Source organism: Hyperolius riggenbachi, chromosome 7, assembly GCF_040937935.1.
Source record: "Hyperolius riggenbachi isolate aHypRig1 chromosome 7, aHypRig1.pri, whole genome shotgun sequence".
NCBI lineage: Eukaryota > Metazoa > Chordata > Amphibia > Anura > Hyperoliidae > Hyperolius > Hyperolius riggenbachi.
The window spans coordinates 133,548,195-133,561,843 of NC_090652.1; the positions used below are offsets into that span (position 1 = coordinate 133,548,195).

The 13,649-nt window shown below is 43.1% G+C and overlaps 1 protein-coding gene across 1 annotated transcript in view; it reads left to right on the plus strand.

Annotated features, from left to right (window-relative positions):
- Positions 1 to 252: 252 nt before the first annotated feature.
- ABAT (4-aminobutyrate aminotransferase) overlaps positions 253 to 13,649 on the plus strand; it is a 211,214-nt gene continuing 197,817 nt past the window's right edge. The window contains exon 1 of the mRNA XM_068246831.1: positions 253 to 418. The gene's annotated coding sequence lies outside the window, so the exon portion shown is untranslated. The remainder of the gene's footprint in view (positions 419 to 13,649) is intronic.

Sequence of the window (13,649 nt, forward strand, 5' to 3'; positions counted from 1 at the left end):
GCATAGATAGCCAGTCGGACCCCCAGTAATAGATAAGTACCCTAAACTCAGTAGAGGTTAAATTAGATAGCCCTTCCTGTGGAACAGCGGCCTCTTGCGTGAAGCTGAATGTAAATGTCAACCTTGCTTCCCTGTGTTTACTGCAGCACATCTCACATTCCCTCGGCTGGCTCTGCCAAGCAACTAATGATCAACAACAACAAGCAGAGCCAGCAGACTAGCAGCGCACCGCCCAGAGGCCGTCACAGAGCAGTGAGGAGTGTGCACGTCTACAGGGATGCTGCGGATGCCTTCCTTGCCGTAAATCGAGGTTGCAAACAAACAGCTGTACGCTCGGGTGTCTTTTCCCAGCTATACTGTGACACTTGCCGGGATCGCTGTGTACGGGCGGCAGGAGGCTGGGCCGCTCTCTGAAGAGGTAAGAGCCACGTTCCGCATCCCCTGCTACAATGTAAACCGTTAGCTGCGGCATTCCGGGTCATCATCACAGCACAGCTCAGCTAATGGGGAGGGAGGTGTGATCATCATCACTAATAATCAGGATGCACACTTGCAGTCAGTCTATTGTGATGCCAGCACATGAGAGAATGCTCTGCTCTCAGTACAGGCAGGCAAGGCGGGAGGCTGCTGCTAGTTGGCCCCACCATAAGACTGCATTGCCTCTTGGCCCCATCATAGGTCTGCATTGCCTGTTAGCCCCATCATAGGACTGCATTGCCTGTTAGCCCCATCATAGGACTGCATTGCCTGTTAGCCCCATCATAGGACTGCATTGCCTGTTAGCCCCATCATAGGACTGCATTGCCTGTTAGCCCCATCATAGGACTGCATTGCCTGTTAGCCCCATCATAGGACTGCATTGCCTGTTAGCCCCATCATAGGACTGCATTGCCTGTTAGCCCCATCATAGGACTGCATTGCCTGTTAGCCCCATCATAGGACTGCATTGCCTGTTAGCCCCATCATAGGACTGCATTGCCTGTGCAGCCTTGTGCTTGCTTATGTGATGATGAGACTCCCCAGAATGGTGTGTGTGGTATCTAGGAACGGTGTCCTTGACATCACTACTGGAGGGGAAAGCCATCACTGCTCATTTCCATCTTGTTGATGCTTGTTGCAGGAAGTTTGAAATGTTTGGCACTGGCAGGCTTAGATTTCCCAATTCCTGTAAATGCAGATGTTGCATGTATCAGGATAGGTAATGTGTGCTGAAGTAAACACTTTCTCTAAGCCCTTGTATAGGAGGGCTGGTTTACACAGATTGCTCCCAGCAGCTTGTTTTGTTGCAGCCAAAAGCTTTTCTGCACAGTCGTATCGCATTTAGAGCCCTAGGTGGATAGAATTTAGTTGCTAATGCCAGAAGCTACAGGTAGCGTCCGGGAAAAATTGATGGAACGCGGTGTTTTAGCAAAAATTACGTTAGATGAACGCTCCCATTTATCTCAGTTACGACTCAGTAGATCCCAGGTGGTAAACGATGGGGACAGTCGCCCATCAGTCTGACCCAGCTCAAAATGGTGAATAATCCTGTTCCTGTATGAGTTGGGTGTATGGAGAAAAAGTTGCACCTGAATTTGTTATGTACAGGGGGTCCCCTACTTACAAACCGTTTCCGTTCCGTGAGATTGTAAGATGAATTTGCTTGTAAGTCAAGTCGTGTCATGTTATCCACGGTGAAAGGTGGATAAACAATTTACTTTCGACATCTCTGGGTTTAGACATATAGCAAAAACCATGTTTGCTGCAGTTCTGAATGGGCTTTTAATGTGTTTTAAACTATTACAGCCGTTTATACAATGCTGTAACGTGTAACAACAAAATAGTCCTAATACAAAACCGTGAATACAACTTTATATGTATTAAATGTTGTAACTCGAGTTGCTTGGAAATAGGGGACTGTCTGTATAGTGATCAAAAATGTGACTTGCCGCGCAGAATAGCATTTTGTCATCATTTGTCGTTGAGTCGAGCCCCTGGGGAATACGTAACTACAAATGCTGCCAAATCCAAAAGCTGCATACAGCATCTCAGAAAATGTGATCGACCACGACGCTTGTGCAATCCACGTAAGATGAATGCTTCCATTCATCTCAATACGCGACGATGGGATGTTCTGTTGCTGCCTTTGTTAATTAAAGCAGACCTGAACTCAGAACTTCTCTACTATAAAAGAAAAGCAACAGCATAATAACCTTTAGGCTAGATTCACAGTGGGACGTTGTGTTTTGATGCCACGTTAAAGTCGCACCACAAGCTTACAACGCAACGCGCCCAAAAAGTGGCAACGCAGCGTTACCGTCTCATACAGCAGATACAGTAAAAAATACAGGCAATGAAAAGTATGCTTCCAAGTCATTACTGAGCATGTGCAAACAGTCCAACGCAGCTAATAACATGTATAACGCACTGCATGCAGTACTTTTACTTAACGTGCAGCGTTAGGCACCAACGCAACGTGTGCACTGTGAACAGGGCATTGATTTTTCATTGCAGTGAGTTATTCTGCGTTAAATGCTGTTTTAACGTGCGACTTTAACGTCCCATTGTGAACTTAGCCTCAAAGAAAAACATTTGTTGCAGCTAATACATATCCTGCAATAAATCTGCAGTGTGTCTATGGCCTAGTGCACACCAGAGCGGTGCGGCTGCGGTTTGCGATCCGCTTGCAGGTGCGGATCCGCTTGGGTTATGTATTTCAATGGGCTGGTGCACACCAGAGCGGGAGGCGTTTTGCAGGAACGCATACTCCCGGGCTGCTGCAGATTTTGGATTGCGGAGGCGTTTCTGCCTCAATGTTAAGTATAGGAAAAACGCAAACCGCTCTGAAAAACTGCACTTCAGAGCGGTTTGCCAGGCGGTTTTTGTTACAGTAGCTGTTCAGTAACAGCTTTACTGTAACAATACATGAAATCTACTACACCAAAAACGCTTCACAAAACCGCAAAATGCTAGCTGAAACGCTGCAGAAAAATAAGAAAAAGCGTTTCAAAATCTGCTAGCATTTTGCGGATCTGCTACCGGTTTTTGGTGTGCACCAGGCCTATTTCCTGATTTCAAACGGTTAAAATCCTATGTTTACAAATTAGCTGCTCTGCGGAGGCAGCCAGCTGACTCAGCTGAGAGATCACATTACACTGGTGATTAGTCACAGATGAGTGGGAATTAGACTGGCTAAACTCTCTAAATACATACAGGATGCATTTCTCTCTGTTTTCCTTCTGTCCTGTGCAAGAGTTCAGTTCCACTTTAAGATTCCTGTAGAGCTGAAAATGTTCCTAAAATTACATTTTATGTTCATTTTTTAATTATCACTTTACCCGTGCATTGTTAAATCTAGTGATTTTGAAGGGAAGTGTGTCTTTTAGATATCCAGATTCATTCAAGGTTGTAAATCTCATATGCAGCAACCATTGGCAGTATTCTGAAAATATTATTAGTTTTCCATCACACAGTTCATGAAGGGTGTAGTGCAGCTGGTATAGTGAATTGAACCAAACGGGCAACTTGGCTTCACTATAATTGAGTACAGAAAACCTCCTGTGTGTGGTGCTAAAACCAGCTGTGCTATGTATAGGTCTTTCAACCCAAATAATGTTTGCAAACTCTTCAATTCTGTATTGATTTTAGATTTGGTCAGAACGTCCCATCACTTTACTGAAAATTACCTGTAATATCATTCAAAAACGAATTTGTGTACAAATACTGCTAGGACTTGTTCACACTATGCACGTTGCATAATGATGCAATAGGTTACAGTACGTGAATACACTGCACATATAGCTCACATCACTGCATTGTGTTATCCTAATGGGCTGTCTGTAGACAGTGCATTTCTGAAGGACGCATGAAAAAAAATCCCAAAAATCAATCAGGCTATGGATTGATTGTACATTATGTAAGTAATGCTGGGAATACACAATTTTTTTTTTATTTTTGGCAAATAAACTGCCTGATCATTTTTCCGATCGTTCTTCTGATCAAATTCGATTCACTTCAATGAGAAAAAATTGAACAAAATTAGATCGGACCTGTCGGAAATTATCTATCGAGCCATCTATCTGCCAGAAAAACTCATGGTATATTGTCACAAAAAGAGAAAGGGAAGGAGCAGTTTGGCACTAGCATTCCACTAAAAAAAGCTTTTATTCTTGTGTCTTGCAAAAATGACATTCAATCCATATAAAAAAGTTGCATGTTTAAAACCTACCAGGTCTTCCCAATGCTGCGGGGTATGGTGGGAGCAGTGTGGGGCCTGACAACCGTTTCGCTCACTGAGCGTTCTCAGAGGCTCTCTGCACTCATGGTATATTCCCAGCATAAGGCCTTGGGCTACTTTTACGCTGACATGTTGCGTGCCCTGTAACAATTGGATCACAAGGGATGGGAAAAGCAGCACTGTGCACACCATGCAATGCACACTGTCAGGCCTTGTTCACATTGCGTTCTAGCGTGGCCGTCTGCAGTGGGCTTTTTTTTTCACGTTTTCTGGCGATTTTTTTTTTTTGTGTTCCCTTGTTTTTGTGGGCGTTATTTGTAAGCTCTTTTGCAGAGCGCTTCCGTCTTTTGATCCGGAAAAAAATCAGGAAAAAATTAATACAATGTGTTAAAAAACAAAAAACGATCACGCAATCGCTTGCCAAAGTGATATTGTGAGCGTTTTACCTATAACTTCCATTGAGGCAAATTGCCTCAAAAATGGCCCAAGCACCGCTTTTCTAAGTGGATCGCAAACGAACTGCTCAGATATGAACTCTCTTATAAAGAATCATTGCACAAGTGCTTTCAGGGCAATTTTGAAAATAGCCCGCTCTTAAAATTGTACAAAAACGCCTATAATGTGAACAAGGCCTCAGGGCTCGTTCACACTGGAAATGTTTTTTTTTTTTTTTTTTTTTTTTTAGTGCCTGCGATTTTTCAAAATCGCCCTGAAAGCGATTACACCATGCTATCCTATGCGTTAGTTCAGATTAGGGCGATCCGTCCGCTTTCCTCTCAGAGAAGTGCTGCATGGACAATTTTCAGGGCGATTTTGCTACAATGGAAAGTATAGGAAAAATGCTCACAAAATCGCTTTGTGCAGCGATTGCGTTTGCGTTTTTAATATTTACATTGTATTTATTCTTTTCCGGATCGAAGAGTTCACTTCCTGACTTACGTCAGGAAGTGAAAAAACGGAATCACTCTACAAAAACGCTTACCAAAAACATCCCTAAACAGAAATCGTCAGGAAGGGGAAAAAAAATAGCTTAAAAAAACTTCCAACGCTAATGCGATCGGAATGTAAGAGACCTTAGGCAGGATTAACATTTTTTTTAAATTAATGCTAATGTGCAAAAAACACGTTCGCCGCACATCTAATGAAAGTAATGGAAAATCGCACCTTGATTGAAATTTTTGAAATTGCTTTCTGGTTTTTGCATGCTTGAAGAAAAAAAAAAAAAAAAAGTACATCTTGCATCATAAATTTGCATATCACATGTGTATTCCCATTGATCTTAACTAAAGAAAAAAAAAAGTGCAAAATTTGCATGCACATTTTAATTTGAGAAAATGCATGCAAAAATAGTGAACTCTGCCTTAACTAAAAGTATGCTTCACTGCAACTGTAAAAGTCCATGTTGTTCAGTACTGTACTACATGCCTCACGTTATTCTGACGGATTCCATCGCAATGTTAACATACGACTGCCATATAATTGCATCCTGTTTGCTATGTGCTTACAGTAAACCCCCCATTATCCAACACCAACGGGGATTGGCTGATGCCGCATAAGTGTAGTTTCTGGTTGTTTGAGGCTCGATGTTAAACATAGACCTAACTGAAAAACAGTACTATACCCCACACTATATACATACCATACACTCTGTATTAATTTTGAAATACAGTAATTAAAAACAAATTAAGACAAAGGACAGACTTAAATTAATGTAACAGAGGTTTATTACTGTATAAAGAAGTGTAAAAGTAGATTTATGCATTCTACAAGGCCAGAATTTTTTTTTCTGGTCCCTTGAGACTTCTGGTTAACTGACTTCTGGATAACAGAGATTTTATTGTATATTGTTATTACTTAAAAGGAAATAAATATGACATCATCTATATCCCTCTAGTCCTTTAACTAGTATGCTATCCAGCTGACCACTAGGTGCTATACAATAATTACCTTTCTTTTTTACAAAATGTTTGTCTGCTGTGATGATCCGTAGTGTTCAAGTCACTAACCTGTAGCAAGCATAGGGACAGTGGTCTGAATACCTTTGCATTCTTGTCAGTGAGTCAGAGAATTTGCATCCTGAGATTCAGCCAGGCAAGTGGAATTTACGTAAAGGAAGCAGCAATATATATATTGCTCTCTGTGCTGTACTCCCTTATAGAGGACTTATACTGTGTACAACTTTCAGTCACCCCTATAATGTACCCCTATATAATGGTCCTCTTACTATGCACTTTGCATATAGCATCTTCTGGTGGTCTAGTGGTATCCCCTATTTCCCAGCATGCAGCTATAGCCAGACAGAAGCTTGTTGAGTAAGTAGTATCTCACCTCTACCTGATCCAGCACAGTGCTCCTTGGCTGTTCTCCAGCTATCCTACTCTGATGCATGTTTCTTGTCCATGACCCGATGATGTCCACAGGGTGGGTCATAGTACACATGGCTGGAGGAAGTCTGCTGCAGTACAGGACTTCACCAAGGTTTTACGGTGCAGATATTGTGCAGAGTAGAACAGTACATACACACGTCTCCAGGGTCACTCAGCGAACAATAAAATATTGTGGGGAAAAATAGGCTTGACAAATTCTTTTGTAATGTGTATGAAAATATTTAGGGGATGAAATGGGTTTCCTGAATGCAAATCGCCTCGGTGAAGCTCTGTGTAATCAGTGAATGCTTTAGGCCCCTTTCAGGCGGACGTCTGAACTGCGTGTTTGCTGAGCAGTTTAGCGCAGCAAACACTGCCACCCGCCAGTGAAATTTTGGTGCAATTTAAATGCCTACAAACTGCAGCGGTTGTAACACCATGCGTGTCAAGCGTTGACATGCAGTGGTGTTGCTAGGCGTCAGAAAACTACGACATGTCGAGACCGAGATCTCACTCCGTGGAGGGGAGGGAGGGGGTGCCTGTACAGTGCCTGATTAGCAATTTAGTGTTTAAGTTTTAAGGTTAGTGTTAGGCTTAGTTGAACTGAAAGACCTAGCTGTAATTTCCCTTAAAGGACAATTGAAGTGAGAGTTATATGGAGGCTGCCATATTTATTTCCTTCTAAGCAATACCAGTTGCCCGGCTATACTGTTCATCCTCTGCCTCTACTTTTAGCCTTAGACCCTGAACAAGCATGCAGTGGATCAGGTGTTCTCTGAGAAGATAAGATGCATGCTTGTTTCTGGTGTGATTCAGACACTACTGCAGCCAAATAGACTAGCAGCACTGCCAGGCAACTGGTATTGTTTAAAAGGAAATAAATATGGCATCCTCCATATCCCTCTCACTTAAGTTGTCCTTTAAATTCTACCAGTAATGGGATACCAAATGCTGGAAAACTGCATGAAGTGTTTTTGGGAAGCCCAGTTATCCTTTATTCTTGGATCAGGAGTGTGGCCCATGGTAGTATACAATGTTCTTGCATGTATTTGTATACTGATCAGTCATGCCTCGTCACTTTCTTGGATTATGTAAGTGGGTGTGTGTGTGAAGTGCTGCAGCCTGTGGCTGTTTTTCAGAACTTTTGCGTAACTACAATGGAGTGAAATATGTCTGTTGTAGATTATTGCACTTAGTTCACAATGTCAGTTTGAGTTAAAAGTCTTGAATCAGGATGATACTATTTACAGTGGTTTGCAAAAGTATTCGGCCCCTTTGAAGTTTTCCACATTTTGTCATATTACTGCTACAAACATGAATCAATTTTATTGGAATTCCACGTGAAAGACCAACACAAAGTGGTGTACACATGAGAAGTGGAACGAAAATCATACATGATTCCAAACATGTTTTACAAATAAATAACTGCAAAGTGGGGTGTGCATAATTATTCAGCCCCCTTTGGTCTGAGTGCAGTCAGTTGCCTATAGACATTGCCTGATGAGTGCTAATGACTAAATAGAGTGCACCTGTGTGTAATCTAATGTAAACTAACTAAAAAGGAAGGTTAGTTAAAAAATAAGGTTTTACCAACACACTCTATTCCGGTATACAGGAATTAGCCAACAAGCTACCGTACATCCTTAACTATAAGTTGAGAAATGTAGGTCTGACTCACAATATAAAAGTATAGGGGTTGTCCTATATTCAAGTCGGACCCAAATTTCTCTTATAGCCTAGATGGGGGGAGGGGGCGCACCTACCTCTCTCCCTGAGCTGCAGCACAGCAACAGCCAGAATGTTTGATCTGCCTCTTTTCTTCTTATGGCCACTCCAATGGGACTCCGCCTCTGTCCCTCCTCCGTGTGTATAAGTAATGCAGAGTGCCAGCGAGAGCAAAGTAACATACCTAATCAAGCACTTTGCACAGTATCCTCCTGTCATCTATCTCACTCTTGCTTGTGTGTGTATGTTGGCAGCTCTCCGGCTCCCAATGTCACAGACATGACATCAGGAGCCGGAGCATTCCTGACATATACTGACCAACATTAGCGAAAAAGGGGAGGACACTGCGCCCAATGCTAAATTAGGTATGTTTCTTTGCTCCCGCTGGCACTTTTGCATTATTTACACATGGGGGGGGGCAGAGAGAGGCTGACTCCTTTGGGGGAGAAAAAGTGAGTCTTATATTCCCCAAAATACAGTAGGTCTATGGATAGTCACTCTTCTAACTTGTCCTTAAAGGACAACCAAACCGAGGCAATGCTACCTCAGGGAAACACAGACATATATTCATGCTGGATCTACATACCTTTTTGTATTGTCCATTCCTCTCCTCGTTTCCTCCGATCTCCAAAATCACTCATTGATAAATTTGAAGAGGAGGGAATGGGAGGGTGCTAGAAAGAATCATCTCTGCAAGCCTGCCTCCCTGTATAAAAATGTGGCTTTAGCCAAATGTCTAATTTCTCAAGGAGTGATTACAGGGATCGGAGGGAGCAAGGAGAGGAGTGGGCAATACAAAAAGGTATGTGGATCGAAGGGGGAACGAGAAGAGGATAACGCATACCATGGGTAGCTTTGCCCCTGGTCAGTTATACTTAGATAAAAGTTTAAAAACTACAACTGTCTATTTCTTTACATGCTTTCATGACGTTTGCTACTGGTTTTCACTGTACATGTTGCTTATCTAAGAAGGTAATGTGTAATGTTTTCCTCCTTTTCAGTAGCTGTAGTAGCTGTGAATATTCTGCACTATATTTGGTTTGCATATTACTGGGAATATGATGCTGTAAGATCCAAAAAGACAAATAAAACCATAATAAGAATGAGTGGTGGGAAAGAAGGGATATTTGGAGTCCCAAAATGTATTTTTGGTTTGATTGAAAGACTGTTCTACTATAATAAGGAGCTATTTACACACAGCATGATCACGCTGTCACCTTGTTTCCCAGTGCCGTATACTATGGTCTCCATCCAAAACTACTTTTAATTTTGTATTAAAAGTAGTAATGTAATATATAGTACATACATACACACCTGATGGTAAAATATAGGGGCCTCCAACTGTGTATTTTACCACAGAAATGTGGACATGACTGATCAATGCTTAGGAGATGGCAATGCTTAGGAAAACTCACGGAGAAGCATGTAATCAGTTTGATCAGCTGATAAGATTTGTAAGGCTCTTATTTTCTGTGATGACTTCCTAGTTTAACACATGATCATGACCAGCAAATAAAAGCCTTACAAATCTATCAGCTGATCAAACTGATCACATGCTTCTCCATGAGTTCTCCTAAGCATTGCCATCCCTATAAACTCGGCTAAATATTGATAGGATGTGCCCATATTTCTGATAGTTGTGTTTTATTTTTTTGTTTTTTTACAGATTGTTTTTTATCTAACCTCAAGTTATCTAACTCCTAAAGAAATCTTGCAGTGTATGCCTTCCTTAACTGGTCTAGTGTTGGTTTTTGTTTTTGTTTCATTGAAGGGTACTTTTCCATTAGCCGGGCGCATCCACTAGGTGGCGATAATTACTATTCCCCCTCCAGGCCGCCATGGATAGTAGGGAAAGATGTAATTCTGGTGGAGTTTTATCGCCACCTAGTGGATGCGCCCGTCTAATGGAAAAGTACCCATTGAAGTTTAATAGTTTTTGTTTTTTTTCGTTCTTAAAGGGAACTTGACGTGAGAGGAATACAGAGGTTGCGTCCTCATTCCCCTATAACAATGTAAGTTGCTTGGCTGTTAGGCTGCACTTTTAGCTAAATGCACACCACCCGATGGAGGCAGATGGATCCAGTGATGTCCCCATGATCCATCTTCTGGCCATCGGGTACACGTGACGGAACACGACAGGCATGAACGGAAGTCAAGTGATGGTGGTACTTTGCCTGGGGTGGTCAGGGATCTTATAGATCCACCATGATGGTTGTTATTGCCACACATCGCTAAACGTCTGGGTGATCGAGCGCCTGTACCCAGATCCCCAAAGGAAACGATCCCTTGTCGCTCAAAAAATCGCCGGTCATAAAGGCCGTAAAGAGACACTTAAGCCTACAAAAAAAAATCAGTTTTACTCACCTGGGTCTTCTACCAGGCTCCTGCAGCCGTCCTGTGCCCTCGCAGTCACGATTGGATCCTCCTTTCCCCTGCCGCCAGCTACTTTCACTTTGCTGCCTGGCCACACGTAGCCTTCTACGTGTTCCCATCTGCAATAGCGCCCTGCGCCTGCTCAAGGCGATATTGCGGACGGGACTTAACATTTTAGAAGTAGAGTATTATACCGTGTTAGCCATCAGTAAAAGCAAGAAGTTAGCCAATAAATGGTATCATCCTGATTCCAAACTTCTTGTTTTAAAGTATTAAAAGCAGATTACCATTACAGAAGACAGGCAACCAGCATCATTAATTAGAGAAGGAAGATGGGAGCTTCCATATTCTTCTCACTTTAGGTTCCCTTTTAAATTATTCAGTCATAGCCGGTGCCCAAAAAAATAGTATCTTTTGGTAAAAGGTTAAGATCCTACCTAATAAAAGCGCAGGTGCAGGTCTACGTCCACCTGCGTTCATGTGTGCCGCCGTTGTTTTACGCAGGTCCGCGTGGCGTGCACGCGGCACGTGACACCTAGCAACCCCTAACAAACGGGCCTAATGCCTAGTATAATACATATTTGTACTGTAGTAGATTCATAGAATTCTTTGCACAATAGGCTTATCATATTACAGTGATCCTAGCAGGATTAGTATTTTGGATTAGAAATACTGCTTGCAATATAACATTATCTGGTAATGTGTTTGTCTATTTTGGCTGAACTGGATAGCATTTGAATCACACACTGGGTTATTAACAATAACAACAACAATAACAATAATATTTATATAGCGCTTTTCTCCCTGGGGACTCAAAGCGCTGTGACCCTGCATTATGCAGTCTCAAAGGCTAGGGAAAAGAGGTGAGTTTTTAGCCTTTTTTTTAAAGCTGTCCAGAGAAGGAGCCTCTCGTACTGATTGTGGAAGTGAGTTCCATAGAGTAGGGGCTGCATAGGAAAAGGCCCGAGCACCAAATGTTAAGTGTATCCTGGGAATAACCAGCTTCATCTTGTTGGCAGAGCGGAGGGTGTGTAAAGGGGCATAAAGTTCCAATAGATCCCAGGGCTGTGGAGTCGGTCCAAAAATCCACCGACTCGACTCCGACTCCTCAGTTTAGGATTCCTCCGACTCCGACTCCACGACTCCGACTCCTCTAATTTGCATATTACAATTTTGTTGATTAACCACTTGCCGACCAGGGGAATTTTCACTGATCGGTGCTGCGTGGGCTCTACAGCCCGCAGCACCGATCAGCAGTGCAGCAGGGCGATCAGACTACCCCCCTTTTTTCCCAACTAGGGGGATGTCCTGCTGGGGGGGTCTGATCGCCGCCGGCCATTAGTGGGTAGCGGGGGGGGCTCCTCAAAGCCCCCCTCCGCAGCATTTTGTGCGCTCCCTCCCTCCCCTTACCTCCCTCTCCCTTGCTGGGCTGCGCAGGACGGATATCCGTCCTGCGCATTGTGGGATAGGCTTCAGCCTATCATATGCCGGCGATCCCCGGCCAATCAGAGGCCGGGGATCGCCGATCTGCCCTACGGCGCTGCTGCGCAGCAGCGCCGTATGATGTAAACAGCGGGGATTTCTTCCCCGCCTGTTTACATTTTGCCGGCAAGCCGCTATCGGCGGCTCTCCGGCTGTTCACGGAGACACCCTCCGTGAACTGACATGGAAAGGCCGCTCGATCGAGCGGCCGTTTTCATGGTAACCCGCAGACGACCAGTTTACGCCAATCGGCGTTAGCTGGTCGTCAAGAGGTTAAAAGTATGTAACATGAAATTCGTCTCTTAACTGCCAACGCTTAGGAATTTTACAAGACAACTGAAGTGAGAAGGATATGTAGACTACTATATTTATTCCCTTTAGACTAAAACTAGTCCTTGGTAAGAGTACTTGTAAAAGGTACAAACCGGAACAAAGAACATCTATCAGGCCTTAGGCAATGTAAGTGTGGGTACATGTAAGAATGATGTGCAGGTACTCTGCAGGGGAATGAGGAGATTGTAAACAGACAACACCTCTGTGTTTAATGTGGACAGCATTCTCAGTGGATTCCCTGCAGCTCTGTGGGGAGTGCATATGTAGAGTATAGTACTACTGTGTAACAAAGTAAACCTGAGATCCACCACCTGGATCTTCTGCTATGAGTCCAGGTACTTGAGCCAGTCAGGCGTAGTGCGCATGCACACACTCCGCCGCCAGGAGCATACTACACCTGTGCAGCACTATTGCGCAGGTGCAGAATGTTCCTGGCTGTGGGAGCGGCATGCGGCCGGACAGCGCTGACTGGCTGAATTACCAGGACTCATAGCAGAAGATCCGGGTGGTGGAGGACAGAGAGGGACTGATTAGCCTGAAGGGGGCTGGAGGAAGCCCCAGGTATGTATAAAACTTTACTTTTCATCCGTTTCAGTTACCCTTTAATTTGTAGTCACCAAACCAAATTTTAATAACATATCACATTATTTGATTTCATCAGCAAAGGGAGTGCATACATTTGCATAAATCAGCATCAATGCAGAATTATTTCCATCTCGTTGACCATCTCTATTAGTGACACAGCTACACATCAGGCTTTATTCTTACAGCATAGATGTTATTTAGTATATATAAGAGATTCCTGTGTACACATCATATATACAGTCACAATCAGATATGTATATCTGACCTTAAAAATATGGGGACTGCTTTATTGAAGCAGCACAAGTAACTAATTTTGACTGGTTTATTTCATTTTTGTGGACTAAGCACAGCTATTACTGTATATATACTGTATATATACATTATTTTTAATGACTATTATCTGAGAAATAGAAAATGTTATCATATTTTCTATTTTAATTACAGTTACAAATTCATTAGGAGTCGGAGTCGGTGCATTTTTTTCCGACTCCGACTCCAGGCACCCAAAATTGCCCGACTCCACGACTCCGACTCCACGACTCCGACTCCACAGCCCTGATAGATCCGCT